General features: G+C 42.9%; 1 protein-coding gene across 1 annotated transcript in view; it reads left to right on the top strand.

The window, feature by feature from the left end:
* Positions 1-2,061: 2,061 nt before the first annotated feature.
* LOC306937279 (uncharacterized protein) overlaps positions 2,062-18,435 on the top strand; it is a gene marked incomplete at its 3' end in the record, with an annotated part of 29,781 nt that continues 13,407 nt past the window's right edge. The window contains exon 1 of the mRNA XM_079520945.1: positions 2,062-2,191. The remainder of the gene's footprint in view (positions 2,192-18,435) is intronic.

The raw sequence follows: 18,435 nt of genomic DNA, 5'->3' as shown, positions 1-18,435 counted from the left end.
TTAGACAATGAATCAATTTGTATATTTATTCAAGAGTACATTTGCCTTTTATGATCAAATAGAATAACAGAATAAAGTAAGTCTATGCCATAGACTATATGGTACATGATGTGTATTGAAATCAGACACCTTGACATCTCTCCATGTTGTAGTTGACATACAGTCTGAGTCAGGATACACACAGCAGCAGCAGATACAGTTAATTAAACATCTACTGATGCATGAACTTGGACACATCATCAGTGTTGTAGACCTGGGATCGTTGGGTGTTTCTTGGTCTTACAACAGACACCCTCCTCCATGCGACCCAACCATGGCTGATCAGACCCCGGCCTGTGTCCAAGTGGCATGCTACACTACAACCCCCACTGTCTGTTGTCACTGGTACTACAATTCCCAGAGTTCTTCAGTCTGTTCCTGGTTGTCACTGGTACTGCAACACTTCCAGAGTTCTTCAGTCTGTTCCTGGTTGTCACTGGTACTGCAACACTTCCAGAGTTCTTCAGTTAATTAAACATCATGAACTTGGACACATCATCAGTGTTGTAAACCAAGACTTGTTTACATCAAGGTCCTCCATTTTCAATTAATCAAGAAATCTGTATACTTCTGTACTGCAGGAAGTATACAGAAGAAAGGAGGGAATGGAAAGAGCTGGATTAGCTGGAGTTAGAATAAAGGGAATATTGGTGTAATGTATTTGCTATAATACAATTTCTATGATGGATAGAACTATTTTTATTTTTGTATTCACACATTTTAAAACAACACATTTGGAACAACAACATATTGTAGGGTGAGATTTAGAAAACCCTGTGGGGATTTATAAAGTTAATCTAATTTAACAAAAGAAATCATAAAATCAAACGTGAATAATACAAAAATGGATACACAGTATAAATGAAAAAGTAAAAATACATATTAGTGGAAATGTAAAGTGTATGTGTAGTGTGTGTGGAAGAGACTGACATTGAATTGTTAGATGTGATTCATCAAATGGTTTTAAGTTTACATTTAAAATGATTTAGTGAAGATAGACTTTGATGACCATTCATTTTCCCCCCACAAATATTTCTACATTTATTTAAAAAATATACTTAAATGTATTCAAATATTTATATAAATTATTTTAAGCTATAGAATCAAGCCTTCCATGATCCTGGTGAATCATGACCATAAAACCTCTGATTCTGTGAATAAATGAAAATGAAAAACGCTAAACAAAGAGCATTTATTAAATGTAGTAAATCATATAATTAAATATGCAATCTTGTTGTTTGTTTGTTTTCTCAGAATCAGAGGTGTTATGGTCATGATCACTCACCAGGATCCTGGATGGACTGATTCTAGGCTTAGAATAATTGATATCAATATTTTAGTAAATCTCTATGGGAGAGTAATCAGCTCTATAGCTGTTCCATAGCTGCGCCCCACTGTATTACACTGTACCATGGCTCCCCCTAGTGACCGTTTATGGTACGTGCACCGTGCACGCTCCAGGCTCCAGCAGGGCAGAGCCACAGAGAGTTACGACATTGAGGGGCAGAAAACAGCCTTGTCACGTGGTTCATGTTCTCGCGCGAGCCCATAGACTCCAATGCATTCCGTAAAGCCCCGTGAAGTGAACAGAGTTGTCGTAACTCTGTCTTACATATGGCTCTGCTGCCTCTGCAGCTTAGAGTATATGAATAGAGACGGCACCCGGAGGAAACCCTGAGGAGAAATGGACATAGTGGCCGAATTTGGTATTGCAGCGCTGGGCCAATTCTGGTCCGTTGACTATCATTGCGCACGTTCATGACGACACGTGGACGCTCTTTCATACGCGAACGCGTGCAATGCTAGTCAACGGACCAGCGCGTTCACGATTTGGCCCAATTCTTCCCAGAATGCACTCTGTTCCTAGCCGGAAGGAGGAGTGAAATCGCCTCATGCGCTTTTGAGCAACTGAATGCAAGTGGATGAGAGGAGAAATCCGGTGCCGTCTCTACTCTAAACTCTGCAGCAGCAGGGCTAGTGCGCATGCGCACAGCCCTTGCACAGTAGGCCTATTTGCGTTCACACACAGCTAGCTGTTAGCCTGCTAGCAGTGTGGTTTGACAACACAATAATAATAATAATAATAGTAAAAGGTTTTAAACGGTTTGAAAACAGTGTGGTCGTTAAGCAGCTCAACCCTGAAACACAGCAGGTAAGATTAACTGATTCACCTTGTTTTTACTACATTTATCTTTTATATTATTGACTCATCTTTTAAAATGGAACAACACGACGAGTATTTATCTCATATCTGCTTGTTAGTTATAAAGGATCCTAAACAAGCAGTACTTAATACTAGCAGCAGTAATAATATTGTAACTTGTTATAAACCAGCAGTAGTTAATACTAGCAGCAATAATAATATTGTAACTTGTTTTGCAATTCAAAACTGGCCCCCTTTTCCCCTCACTATGGGTTATATGATCTTGCCTTATCCCCTTATCCCCTTATTATTTTTTTTAAATAGTTAAAATAGCTGATCTACAAGCTCACAACGTAAAATGTTTTTCAAAATAGTAAAAAAATGGCAAATACGTTTAGGGATAAGGGTTAAGGTAGCCGCAATTTGCAACTCTAGATTTTTTTATAATGGGATGAATCTAGAGTTGCAATACCCTCCATTGACTCCCCACTCATCATTTTGCGTTTGCGATCTGCTTGTCTTAAACGACGTTAAACTCACCAACATTGCAGCTGTAGTCCAAGCTTGAATTATTCTCTTTCAATCTGCCGAGCTTGTTTTTCATAAAAATCCCCCGTAGACATGTTATGAGCTACTTTCTGTCAAGAAGAAGAAATGTTGGAGTTTGGAAGCGCTCGTTTGTATTAAGGGGTCGCGCTGCTGCCTCCTGCATTATGTGCAAATGCGAAACAGATGCATGCAGGGACGTTCAGTGATTTACGACGAGCGCTTCCAAACTCCAGCACTTAGAAAAATAATCACTTGCACAGAATTTCTTGACAGAAAGTAGCTCATAACATGTCTACGGGGGATTTTTATGAAAAACAAGCTCGGCAGATTGAAAGAGAATAATTCAAGCTTGGACTACAGCTGCAATGTTGGTGAGTTTAACGTCGTTTAAGACAAGCAGATCGCAAACGCAAAATGATGAGTGGGGAGTCAATGGAGGGTATTGCAACTCAAGATTCATCCCATTATAAAAAAATCTAGAGTTGCAAATTGCGGCTAGGGTTAAGGGTGGCACAAGATGCAGCCCTAGATGTTTTCCCCTTTTACCTCCTTTTATGATGATTTCCTGTTTTTGGTTACTATATAGAAGTGTATCTCTGTACGTCTCTACATGTTCTGATTAATTGAAAAGGGTGGACCCGATTGTAAACAAGTAATGCTTTCTGGTGTCGTCCACAGTCAACAGTTTTTGTATTGAGTTGTACTTGAAATGTACTGTAATTCTGCAAACTGTTAATAAATACTTCAATCAATCAGTTTGTTATAAATGTGATCCTAAACAAGCAGTAGTTAATACTTATACTACCAGCAGTAATCATATTGTAACTTGTTTTGTTGTTGGGTTTTTTTGGGGGGGGGGGACTTTGGGGACCAGTTTCGAACTGCAGACGCCCATAGGTTTTGAAGGAATTTGGGATTCACATTTCTTAATTGCTGTTGGTAGGGCGTTCCACATTTAATCCATTGTTTGAGCCAAATCTGGGTTGCATGTAGTTTGTTGAACTCCCTCTTGGCAGCGGTGGCCGAACGGATTGCGGAGCGGTCTTGATACCGGAAGGTCGCCAGTTCGAATCAGCGGTCCGACACGTTAAAATTACCACCGCTGAAGTGCCCTTGAACAAGGCATTGAACCACTACGATGAAATGTTCTATGAGCAGGGCCTGGCTGGAAACAAGTTCTTGAGCTTAGCCCAGATACCCTGGGTAAATATAGTAATCATTTCATTTCTCTGGTGTTGAGATTGTGGACTTCATTTACATTAAGGAAGTATTTAGACAGGAACATGGGTATCTTAAGGTGGTAGAGAACCTTGAAAGAACCTTGGTAGTGAAGGTAGTGAAACTTGTAGGCCAGGCCAATTGCAAAATGCTGTACTCTGTCGTCAACCTAAGCCATTCCAGCGGCAGCCTATGAAAATGGGCAGGGGTGAGGTGGGTTCGGGGAGGGAGGCCAAGTAGTAGCCTGACCAGTTTGTTTTGTGAAGTCTGGAGCCTTGTTTTAAGGGCCTTTGAGGTGCTGTGGTACCAAGGGTGCATGCATAGTTAATTATTTCGCTGCTATCTACGTTTATAAATGTAGCTAGGCTAATGGTACATACTGGTGCTATCTACGCGTATGTTCGTAGACAACCGTTTACTCCATATATGAACGCTCCGTCTGTCTGTTTACCTTTTAGCCTTGCTCCGGCTAATATGGAGAGCCTCCGTCCCCATCAACGATGGGATTTTTAAATCCAGCTCCGTTGAGCCTCCATTATAACCTGATTTTCAAAGCACCGTATCTCCAAAGGTTCGAGAGCTGTCCATGGTGGGCCGCCGCACACCCGACGATCGTAAATCATTTTTGAGTTTGTACCGCATCGCTGAGAAAATGTAGCTGGTTGTACTGCTAGCTAAAGGCTGTGAGCTAATGCGAGTGGTGTTGTGGTCCTCACAGAGGCCCCCACCTTCCTGTTTAACCCGGACAATCAATCAATCAATCAAACTTTATTAAAGACACAAGGTCCATAGTGACATAAAAAAACAAAACATACAAATACAGAGACAAACAAAAGGCAGACATTGTCTGCATAAAATCACAAGTGCATACTATACAGGCTTACACGCCAATGGTTCCACAGTTTAGAAACAAACCTGACTGAACTCAATAAAGGGTTAGTCAGAATAACAATAATGCTGTTGGCAGAATCAGACAGCCTACACATACATTTGTACATGAGGTTCCTCAGCACAGCTGAGCAGGTGGGTACGCCGATGCTGACAAACATTTCGCTTGCACTGCTGCACCGTGGCACTTTAAGCAGTAGTCTCATGGCATCATTATAAGCCACATTGAGTTTCTGCATACTGCCCTTTTTGTAGCGCCGCCACAAGTGGGCAGTATACATAGGTGTGCAAAAAGATATAAATAGTGTGGACTTCACAGAAGTTGAACACATACTAAACTTACGAACAATCATGTTTGCTTGTGCATATAGCATTCTACGTTGCCTGTATATGTCCCTATCATCAGATAGGTCATTTGTTAAATAGTGGCCTAAGTACTTGACCTCATCACAGACTTTAAGGGCTGTACCAGACAGAAAAAAGACTGGAAATGACAGTTTACTGTCTTCCTTGGTTCTTACAATCATGATGTTACTCTTCTTCGCATTATAAATAATGTCACAGTCTGAGCCATATTGAGAACAGACCCTCAGTAACTGCTGAAGGCCAGCACTATATGGGCATAGGATGACCAAATCATCTGCGTACATCAAGTGGTTGATGACTGTGTCGCCGACCCGACACCCTGTATCACAGCTGTTCAGCTGTTTAGATAGGTCATCCATATATAAATTAAAAAGCAAAGGGGATAAAATGCTTCCCTGTCTGACGCCATTTTTCACAGTAAAATGTGACGACACACAGTTACCCCATCTAACACACATAGTTTGATGTGTATACCAAAAGGCCAGGATTCTTATTAAAGAGGTAGGAACCCCTCTGTTCTGTAATTTATTAAATAATTTTTCGTGATTGACACGATCAAAGGCCTTCGATAAGTCAATAAAACATGTAAAAATAGTGGTATTATGCCCGTTATATAAATCTAAAATTTCCTTTAGGGCAAGGATACACATATCGGTACCATGTTTAGGTTTAAAACCGAACTGGTTGTCAGACATCAGGACAAACTTCTCCAGTCTGTTCAGTATAGTCCTCTCCAAGACCTTGGATAAAATACTGGCCAGGGCTATTGGTCGATAATTATCGGAGCTATTCAGCTTCCCAGACTTGTCTTTAATGACGGGCACTAATAAGACTGATACAATGGAACTTGGTAGAACACCATGTATTAAAAACCCAGTGAAGCAGATAGAGAGTAAGGGACAAAGTTTTCTGCTTGGACAAGAAACAAGCGCCGTAGAGTGGGAGCAGACTGTCTCTCAGTCCTGTTCTGCCTGCCATGCACACTGTTCTCTCAGTCCTGTTCTGCCTGCCGTGCACACTGTTCTCTCAGTCCTGTTCTGCCTGCCGTGCACACTGTTCTCTGTCCTGTTCTGCCTGCCATGCACACTGTTCTCTCAGTCCTGTTCTGCCTGCCATGCACACTGTTCTCTGTCCTGTTCTGTTCACTAGATGGCGCTAAAGGATTCAAATAAACCTTTTACGAGGGCTCCTGTTAGGGTCTTCATGGTGTTTTTGTTGACCAGTGAAAGTGAGGAGATCCTGTATTGTATAGGAATCTTGTTCTTTGGTTGAGTTTTTCTTTTTTTACATTGGTGGCCATTTTATCACAGGAAAACATTGCCTCCAGGATGGAACCTAGGTAGGTAATTTCATCTTTCTGTGCGATAATATTGTCACCCACTCTAACTAAGATGCCATCTGCCTTGTGGAGATTACTATTTGATCCAAAGAGAATGGATTCAGTTTTTCCCAGGTGTAATGATAGTTTGTTATCAGCGAGCCAGGTGCAGATTCTAGTTCAGAGCTGAGCTGAAGGCCTTTTCAAGCTGCAGGTTGTCAAAGGTGCAAACATAGTTTGTAAATGAGCAGGATTTGTACTCTGTCCACTGTCATGTTAACACATACATCTTAGTCAATCAGATTTTTGTCTCCACCAGGCCAAAGGCATGGGGAGAGAGTATGTTTTGCACTCCGTCCGTGTGTGTGTCCGCCCGTCCGTCCTTTCGTCCGTCTGTCCGTTACCAGCTAATCTCCAGCACAGTTAACCCGGTCGATGCCAAACTTTGCACACACACTCCATGGATGCCAACGATGAACCTCTGCCCCACATTTTCTAGAGCGGCCTATTATAGCGCCACCATGAGGCAGCTTTTGTAAAACACATTTTGATACTACTCCTCCTCCATTCTGTCCAAAAATCTCGCAAATCGTTACACAGTATCTCTACAGTCATGTGCTCAAGTCGGATCTGTCCGATATTTCATATTCCATTCTACTTGGCTATAATTAGCTTTCAAAGTTTGCAAGATTGGCCCGTTTTGAACAAAAAGCCTCAAATCATGAACGCAGCATGCAATTTACGTGAAATCTTTCACACACTTTCTTACTAGGCTGAGGATTATATCCCACGCTTTTCACATTGGCCTGTTATAGCGCCACCAGGAGGCCACAACCTGACCTGGCTTGGTGGAGGCCTGTGCCCCGAGGGGCACTTTCTAGTTTAATTATTTGTTCGACTTCTCTTGGTGCGAGTTGACTTGTGACAATGAAGTCGACTTGTTGAGAAGTCGACTTTGGTTACTGTCCTACCCTAACACACAACATTGAAATGTAACCCTAACACACACCATTGTAACACATCTTAACACGGTATTGGTTTGTTGTTCCACACCACACTCCTTGAAACCAAAGTGCTTCCACACGCACAACCCACTCACACACTTGGAATCCTGAATTAAAAAAATGTAAATGTTGGAGAGTTGGGCTAACACCACTAGTTCAGTCAGACAACTCACAAATAGATTTAACCAATATTTCTTAGAGAATGAGAATACAAGTGTGCATACAATATTAGACTTGGCGTTCGGCTCTGCTGCATTTTCTCCCTGCTCGGCACGATTAAACACCATCATAAAACATTAAGAGCAGGGACAATAAAACCCCCATGGGGAGCATAAATAACAGAGCCCACCGGTGGTGCTGGGAGCTAACATCACATAACAACCAGGAACCATATGCAGAGGAAGGCAGGAAGAGCATGCAGACTAGTGAGTTTAAGTAGCCCGCCCAATAGGTCAGCTGACTGCCACATCAGCGAAGAGCATGCAGACTAGTGAGCTTAAGTAGCCCGCCCAATAGGTCAGCTGACTGCCACATCAGCGAATGACGTGTGTGACTTGCACACGCTTATACACCCACATAGTAATGCAGCATGTTAACCCCTTGAGTATAGTATGCGCCTTGAGCATGGCATGAACCCCCTCGAGTATGTCTGCCTGAACTAACTCCACAGGCTACGCATCATTTCAGTCAGACAACTCACGAATAGATTTAACCAATATTTCTTAGAGAATGAGAATACAAGTGTGCATACAATATTAGACTTGGCGTTCGGCTCTGCTGCATGTTCTCCCTGCTCGGCGCGATTAAACACCATCGTAAAACATTAAGAGCAGGGAGATAGATATACAATAAAAAACCCCAATACGCATACGTTTGGTGAACTCTCACCGTCCATCCGGGCAGGTGACCCACTATGAATACAAAGTGACGAAATACAAGCTATGCATTTCTGGATCCTGCACGGATATACTAACCCCCCAACATAGCAGAACCAAGAACGCCCTACGGGAAATCTCAACCGATATACATCCAGGCAGATGTCCCACTATGAATAGTGACAAAATGCAAGCTATGCATTTCTGGATCCTGCAAGGATATTCTAACTTTGCAAGAGAGCTTCTATAAATGTGTAGCCATGGCTGCACGCCGCCGCCGTGAGGCAATACGGGCCTTTCTCTGCCCCACCTCTCTCCCTGTGTTTTAGGATCCAAGATGGCCGCAGCACCAGGAGGGGGTGGCCTTACTGGGCTGCGTTCACAAATTCAAGACACCTGTCTTGCGTTTGTCTTGTGTCTGTGTTTAATGGCCACTCCAATGCATTTCCAATGGAACCCCATATGGTTTGACCAAACATTTTGTTTGATGGGGGGAGGGGGGCAGAACACATCCATTAAAGCTGTGTTCAGACACAAGTCAGGTGTCAGACACAAGGCAAGTGTCTTGAATGCAGCTCAGTAAGGTCATATGTCGACCCCGCCCGCTCACCGATGCCCCACCCCCTCCAGGTGCTGCGGCCATCTTGGATCCTAAAACACAGGGAGAGAGGTGGGGCCGAGAAAGGCCCTTATTCCTCCAGAGCTACTGTAGAGGTATATCCTATCTAGTGAGAAACTGAGGGGAGAAGACTCAACCCAATAATGACCGAGCCGATATCTCATCCTTTTCCCCCCCAACACACGAAGACAGCCACCTGGGATCGGCTGGGACATACTAACCTTAAACTTTAAGTGAAGAGAGGCCTTGCATGGCTGCCACTCGCCGTTATTCTACTGAACTGTTTTCACTTGGCTTACGTGTAGTGCAATGCCGACGTTAGGAAACACCATCGGCCCGATTACTCCGACGTTCCTCTAACGCCAGTATGAGGACACACCATTGGTTACGCCAACGTTCCTTATGAGGAAACACCATCGGCCTACGGGAATACTCAACCGATATATATCCTGGCAGATGTCCCACTAGAATAGTGACGAAATACAAGCTATGCATTTCTGGATCCTGCAAGGATATACTAATTTACGAGCTAAGTGTAGCCGTGACTGCACGCCGCAGCCATGAGGCTTACCTGAACTATTTCACAGGGCTTACGTGTAGTGCGACCATTCTCCGTTACGCCAACGTTCCTCTACGCCAGTATGAATAAACACCATCGGCCCGATGATCCTCTAATGCCGCTATAGAGGAACAATTACTTTACCATTACACCAGCTTTCCTCTAATGCCAATATGAGGAAACAACCATTACCATTATCTAATGCCACTATAGAGGAACCTACTGAACCATTTTTAACATTAGCTTGTGACGTGCCACCAAGAACTTCCCCCAGCGACCACCGTATATGCAAGGTAATAAAGATTACCATTCCTGAACAAGTACGGCACTGCAATCATTACATCCTGAATCAACAACTGAAAGCTCTCCCGATTAGATGCACGTAATGGTGAGCCATGGGCAGCTGAGGATTGGCCTGGGTTTCGGTTGGCGACTGGCGCATCAGCATGGCAGTAGAATCAGGAGTAGCAAGGGAATGTGCTCACGCCACCTTGCAGAGTCCAGAATGCAGCCAAAAGCAGGTTGCCCAATGCAAAACTAAAAGACACAAGCAGAGACAGAGTTACTTATACTTCATCCTGACTGAATGATTTGAAGAGTGAATAGGGGATCCTAAGCACGGATCGGAAAACAGAGATCATGCTGAGGGTCAAAGATCAGCAGAAGAGACTTCCCACACCTCACAAGCCCGATAAGCCATTTAAAGAGAGATACCAATATTTAGAGAGAAAAGTCTTAGCTCTTATTTCCTAAACTATTTAAACACCCAAGTGATAGAGGCTCTCATGAATTTACTTACATGAGCAGCATATGCTCTCATGAGGCCTTTGAGCAATTGATTTTGAGCTTTAAAGAAGTTAAAATAAGCTTCATATCATGCAGACCCAATAAACTGTGCAAGACCACCCTCTTCTGGAACTAAGATGAGATACACTACTATGCTCCATACAAGCAATCTATAATCATGCTGCAGAATCGACAGCACTGCAGCCTGCACATGGGTGATGGTGATGGATTTACTTCTTCGCCAGATACTAGAACCATCACCTTCGAAGAAACCCCAACCGGCCATGGCGGCCAACACCGGCTGAAGAATCATTGGTGAATCTCCTGACTGTAGCAACCTTAGGACATCTGTGATTTGTGCTGAAAGAAAGCTAGGACCAAAAGAACATCTGAGGGTCGTGAACATGTTGAACGCATGAGCCACAGATAAAACATGCTTTGAGAGAAAGCAGGCCAAGATGTGTGCCTGACCTGTATAGCCACTTATTTGTATTATGATTGAATTATTATTATTAATACATGTATTACACTAAACAGCTTCGATGAGGAAGCGATGACAAATGGCTACAGTTATTTGACAACGTCGATGCCATTAACTATGAATTTATTTACTTGAATCCTACTGTAACCAGAGGCTATAGGTACATACTAGACGGACCACAGACTTATTATTAAAATATACAATCTTTATTGGAAAATGCAATATATAAAATATGGACTTTATTACGTACCAAAGTTAACAATAAAAGTAGAGACAGATTAAATCATACAAGAACATTAGCTTTCCCTATTACCAATAAAACCTACAGCTTAATTCAGTATGGCTAAAGCAGTGACCACTCGTGATCACATCTGTACAGGAAATGGAAATTAACACAATGAATATACACCATGAACCCGTTACCATACAACATTAATACATATAGCTGGGCTATCAATATATAAACTAAGGACTCACCAAAGACAAACTGCTACAGCTGAGCACACGTCAATTAATACATAGATGTGGGTTCTCAACCAGCATGTTCCTCACTAGAAATAACCACATTTAAATTACCTTTTAGTTACATTTGGATTAATCATACACATCTCGAAAATACAAATAAACACGTCAACGCTAAAGAGAGAGAGAGAGCGAACTTACACTTTAATTCATGACTGCACTACCCTCAGCGTGGGCGACGCCCCAAACGAATTACAATGGCAAGCTCTCATTGCATCCCTCTGGAAACCATGACACGTTGCCTTCATTACTTAACAAATTACGATACAAACATTACACATTACACACATAGTGCAAATAGCCGGAACAACAGCAATACCTTTTCAACGTGAGTTGCTAACTCCCTGCCTCGTCTCCTTTCCTCGTTGGAACGGACTGTCGTTCCTACGGGATACCGATTCAGTTTGGTTAACTAAACATACTGCATGTCAAACTTAGCGATCACAGAAGCAAGCTCTCTTTTAGGCTAAGGCTACTCACCCGAACACTTTAGCATCGAAGCCCTGCTCGCAACTCTCCCTCTCGTTGCGAGTAACACGGCTTGCTACAGCCTTCTCACAGAAATGTTTGATCCCGCTCTCCTCTGGCGCCACTGAAGTTTGAGTGCACACCAGAGACACGCCCACACTACTCGTCACTACCCCACACTGCTCCCACCGGCCACACTACTATAAATGTGCCACGTCTCTGTGTGCGTGCACGGTTGTAATGCACGTAACTCGAGAACCGATTGCCCCACCAACTTCAAATTCGACACACACGTTCCACACCCCCACAGGGAGTGCAGTGCCCGGCATCGAGTCCAGAACCACCACAAAATCTCTGGTCAGGCTCTGCCAGTGGGCCTAATCAGCCTAAATTGATTACTTAACCAGTCCACTTTCACGGTCAGTTTGCACTCTTCAGGCACATGCAGACAGACAGAGGCAGACAGATACGAAGATCTCCATATACAGTACGGGCACAAAAGGGACAGATAGTTAAAATGGGTGCTATGATGACGGGTATTATTAGGATCCCAAGTTGCATCATTCTCAACGTCAAGTAGGCCGGTGGTCGATGGGCACGTACAGGTCTAGTTAATTTTGATTGCCATCCAAAGCCATTAGTTGCAATAACTAAGATGAGCGGAAAACAAGCCTTGCCAAGTCATGATGCCCGGGGGCAGGAGCTTAACTTTTGTTCAGTAGTGAGAGGCGGATTGATGTACACGTACAGCCCCTGGACGTGACACTAGTATGACGCAGGGACTTACTCCATTCCGACCATTGATGCTGAGGGGCGAGGATCGAAGGAGGCACTGGCACCATTTTCCAGAGTCTTTGGTATGACACAGCCGGTGATCGAGCCACAACCTCTCAGACCCGGGGCGGACACGTCTAACCACGAGGCCGCTGAGCTGGTACCAGAAAACGAAGGCTTAAAACAAGATTTCACCTGATAAAGTAGCTACCAAGCAGCCACAAAGAAAATCGGCCCCATCCCTACTAACTGCAACGTTAAATAGAACAGCAAGATACTGTATACTGGCCATCTTACACAACTATAGACAACTATAGACTACTTTACCATAAACGTTTAATGAGCACCGTGGGCCAAAAGTATTTCCAACATTTGGATCCATCGTCCTGATGACACTTGTTAAACAAAGCTAGCGTATCGCGTCAAACCAACAATAACTCAAAGCTAGCCGGAAACATGACGGAGGACAAACAAAGAAACTCAGAGAGACAGATATACTGTTGCTTCTTAGACAATGGCTGAGAGAGCTTGTGTATTTATTTTCACTTCCTTATATACACAGATCACATGATCACGTGACCGGTATCAGGTCACATGCTCTCAAAGGTATAGATATAAATATACATACAGTGATATATATATATACAGGCAATTAATGATCATACATTCCAACACCCCCACTTGATCGTGAATTGGTACACAAAGAAATAACAACAAAAAAAACCTTGAAAGAGAAACAAAAAAAACCTTGGACTGTATGTTATTCTCCAAACATGAAACCCTCAAAATTCCTCAATTGACACAGCCTGGCTGGTTTTGTCATAACATCGGCAACCATTTGTTCAGTTGGACAATACTCGAGAATCACTTTACCATCATTGACAGTTGATCTTACAAAGTGGTATCTTATGTCAATATGTTTTGACCTCTGTCTCTGTACAGGATTTTTAGCTAACGCTATTGTACCTTGATTGTCCTCATAAATCTTTGGCTGCATGTAAAGAAATCCATCAATACAAACACTCTTGTAGAGTTGCCGCTAAAGCCATGTACTCAGCTTCACAAGTTGAAAGTGCTACGGTGTATTGCTTTTTAGACCTCCATGAAATCAAAGGGCCCTCTGGGTTTAGGCTGACACAATAACCACTAGTGCTACGTCTGTCACTTGCATCTTCTGCCCAGTTTGCATCACTATATGCTATCAAGCCTAGTTCCTCACATTTCCTATAGCATAAGGATTTTTCCCTGGTTCCCTTCAGATATCTCAGCACATGTTTCACTGTGATCCACTGCTCTTCTGTTGGTTTAGAAAAATATTGCGAAAGTTTTCCCACTACAAAACTCAGATCTGGCCTGGTACAAGTAGTCAAGTATATTAGACTACCCACAACTTCCCTGTATTTTCTCACATCCCCCAATGACTCACTGCTGTCAGTGTAGTTCAGCTTTGCCTCACAGGGTGTTGTTCTTGGCTTGCAGTCCTGCATGTAAAATCTAGTCAATATTTTGTCAACATATTTCCTTTGTGACATAGTCACATAATGTTCACCTTGTTCAAAATCAATACCAATGAAATGTTTCAATTTGCCTAAGTCTTTCATTCTGAATTTTGCTGTAAGCATTTCTTTGACATCAATCATCACATTGTCATCACTTGCTGCAATTATTATATCATCGACCCAAAATAAAATGAATACCTTTTGATCCTTCATTTCCCTTGTGTAAACACAATAATCAACTGGGTTCTGAATAAATTGATTTTTAGTTAAAAAATCATGCAACATCTTGTTCCAATTTCTCCCTGATTGTTTTAAACCATACAAAGATTTATTTAGTTTACACACCAGCATGTCCCCATTCTCAGATGTAACTTCATATCCCTCTGGTTGTCTCATGTAAATCTCTATTGGTGCATGCAAATAGGCCGTTTTGACGTCCATTTGGTGTAAGATCATATTCTCTTGTGCTGCCTTTTGCATCAATACCCTCACACTAGTCTGGTTTGCCGTTGGTGAAAAAGTCTCTTCATAATCCACACCTGGTTTTTGATTGAAACCTTTGGCTACATAACGTGCCTTGAATTGTTTAGATTCATCTGCATTTGTTTTTAAAGCATACACCCATCTACCCCCCACTATTTATTTTCCTTCTGGCAGTTTAGTCAGGGTAAACGTGTCATTTTCCTTTAGTGATTCAATTTCCTCATCCATAGCTCTTGCCCATAACTTAGAGTCAGGTGATGCCATTGCCTGCTTTACTGTGTGTGGCACATCACAAATGACTCTATAACAATAATCAAAGGTTATGTCATCTAGGTCATCAGATTTTACTTGACACTCATAATCCTTTAAATACTGAGGTGTTTCACTTTTCTTCTGGGATATGTTGCACTCTGGCCACTGTCACCTGCCTGAGCACTGACCAAATCATCCATCTCCCCTGCTTCTTGTTCCTGTATCTCACTGGTTTGGCCATCTTCACCTGCCTGAACATTTGCCAAATCACTAATTTCAACCACAACCTCTTGTTCTTGTGTCTCGTTAGTTTCCCTATCTTCAGGGAGGTGGTTTACAGTCCTTCCCCCACTGCAATCATCATCCCAATCTGTTTGGGTCTGAATCTCAATGACATTCCTTTGAATGAACTTTACCAATCTGTGCTTAGTTACCTTCCCAGTGTCGGGATAAAACACTAAATAGGCTGGGCTATTTTTATCATATCCTACAAATATCCCTTTTTCACATCGTGAATCCAACTTTTTCTTTTTTTGTTTATATGCATAGCATGGGGACCCAAAAGTTATCATTCTTGAAAGGTTTGGCCTCTTTCCTGTCAGCATGTAATATGGGGTCTGTCCTACACGCTTATTGAAACATCTATTTCGGATAACAGCAGCCGTCATTACCGCTTATGTCCACAATTCCCTTGGTGCACTCAATCAGCATACATCTGGCCATCTCAAACAGCGTTCGCCAATTTCTTTCAGCTGTCCCATTCTGATGGGGTGAGTATGGAGCTGAGGTCTCATGTCTAATGGACTTTCCGCTTAACAATGCCTGAAAGTGACCAGAAGTATACTCAGTACCATTATCCGAACGAATACACTTAATTTTCCCATAGGGTGAAACATCGGCAATGTACTTCTCTGTAGCTTGGACTGTGTCACTCTTAGATTTCAAGAAATAAACAAAAGTAACTCCTGAATAGTCGTCAGTAAATGCTAAAGCATATTTGAATCCGTCTTTAGCCGTTGGATCAATTGGTCCAGATAAATCAGTGTGTACAAGTTCTAGTGCTGCTTTAGCTCTTTGGTCTGGTTCTCTATTTCGGCTCTGAACAAATTTACCTTCTATACACACATCGCATGACAACTTGGAAATATCAACCTTGCCTTTAATTTCCATACCATCAGTTACATTCTGCAGTTTTAACACATCTTCGTAGTTGCAATGTCCCAGAATCTCATGCCACGTCTTGATGTCATAGCACCCATGACATTCATCAACATCAATACTCTCATCAACGGTGTTTACATAAAACAACCTGTCATGTACCTTAATGTCGAATGTCGTGCCGTCTCTGGATGAACTTGTTCTGTCCCTCTTTGAAGATGAATGTGGCTCCATTTGATGTTGCTGCGTTGACTGATAAAATGTCTTGGGGAAAGGATGGAACATACAGCGCCCCCTTCAGCATCGTTTCCACCTCTCGACCCTTGGTATCTCTCAGGTAAAACACTGGAGTACCTCTCTTCAGCGCTACGCCAGAGGCCCTCACTCCATCAGCCATCTCCAGAACATTCCTCCGTGGCTCGAAATTCTCATCGAAGTTTCGGAACTTCTTCACGTCGGTCACAATATGTGACGTAGCCCCGGTGTCGACCATCAGCCCTCTGCTCAGAGTATTACTCCGACAAAGTCTCTGCTTCGGTCTCCTGGCGCCGTCCGAGTCGCGGTTCACCTGGCCCACCCCGAAGGCGAACGTGTGCTCCTCTTCATCCTGCGTCACCTTGACGTTGTCTTTTCGTCTTCTCCGTCTACAGTTGGTGTCGTTATGTGTTAGACTTCTGCAAAGACTGCACCACTGTCTCTGTTCTCTCTGACCAGCAGCATCTCCGCACTCAAACGATTTGTGCCCCCTCTGGCCGCAATTATAACAGGACAGTCTGTCTTTTCGTCTTCTCCGTCTACAGTTGGTGTCGTTATGTGTTGGACTTCTGCAAAGACTGCACCACTGTCTCTGTTCTCTCTGACCAGCAGCATCTCCGCACTCAAACGATTTGTGCCCCCTCTGGCCGCAATTATAACAGGACAGTCTCATGTCGTTGTCCTTGCTTCTTAGTCTCATCACGCTGTCATCCCCGGAACTGCTACTGAACCTTTCAGTGATCTCGTAACTCCTCAGTTTGGCCTTAAAGTCGGCAAAGGTGATCCTGTCGTCACTCTGTGCGATGTGGATGGAAAAATGGCTTACACGATTCTGGCAGCCCCTTCAGAACCATAGCTGTTAGCAAGCCATCACTCAAAGTCTCCTCCGCATTCCTCAGTGCCGTGATCAAAGTTCCTTTCATCTCCGTCAAAACGAATCCGGCTCCATTGGTTGTTGTTGTTCTTAACACTGGGCTCCATGACCTGTTAAACAAAGCTAGCGTATCGCGTCAAACCAACAATAACTCAAAGCTAGCCGGAAACATGACGGAGGACAAACAAAGAAACTCAGAGAGACAGATATACTGTTGCTTCTTAGACAATGGCTGAGAGAGCTTGTGTGTTTATTTTCACTTCCTTATATACACAGATCACATGATCACGTGACCGGTATCAGGTCACGTGCTCTCAATAAAGGTATAGATATAAATATACATACAGTGATATATATATATATACAGGCAATTAATGATCATACATTCCAACAACACTACTGAATGAATGACACGACTAACCCAAACTTATGATATATCCACTGCGGAATTAAATGGACATTAAACATTATCACTGTGTGTGATATTTGCCTAATTGCTGATACTCGATAATATAGTGGCACTGAGTGACATCAAATCAATTACTGAGCTGAATACAAACTAGCAAGCTACATTTCCCAGACTGCACCGGGGAAAACGATTCAATAGGTCGCAACAAGCACTGCGACACGGAAGCCAAGCTTGCTGCGAACATAGACATACGTCTATGGCTGCCTTCCTTCATCCCAGATCCTCTCACGGATAAGTGATGAGATAATGCTTAGGAGCTCTTGGCAGTGGATGTTAGCTGCACGGAAATGAATCGGTATAGCAATTCGAACTGAGCAACTGCTAGCCTACCACCTTCTGAAACATCTTCAGTCCCACGAAGCGACTGCCATTACCTAATCCTACTCAAGGACTAATCAACTTGTTTTTTTTTAAACAGAACATACGATATGAATCAACATTAAAGGTGACACTGGGACATAGTGACGTGACGCTATATACTGTATATATTTGATCTGAACTTCTGACCTCAAAGAGTGGGGAGAGTATACACTAGAGCAGGGGTTCTTGGTTTTTGGCCGGGGACCCCCGGAAATGCTTTGGCAATGTCTCGGGACCCCCGCCTCACCCCCTCCCGAACCCCAATATAAATGTACTGCTACAATAACCTTAATAATAGAGACAATACACCATAAATACATACTGAAAACAGATATAATAAACAGAAACGTCAGAATAACACGCAGTACAAAATAATAAAAAAGCAAATTCAAAAGGAGTGAGAAGAAGCATAGCTTATTGCTCCCACCCCCTTGCCATCAATACTAAATATCATTAAATGATCTATTCAATACTTA

The sequence above is a fragment of the Electrona antarctica genome (assembly GCF_951216825.1).
Source record: "Electrona antarctica genome assembly, chromosome: 14".
Classification (NCBI taxonomy): Eukaryota; Metazoa; Chordata; class Actinopteri; order Myctophiformes; family Myctophidae; genus Electrona; species Electrona antarctica.
Note: the sequence above shows the minus strand (reverse complement) of the source record. Positions and strands in the feature narration are given on the sequence as shown.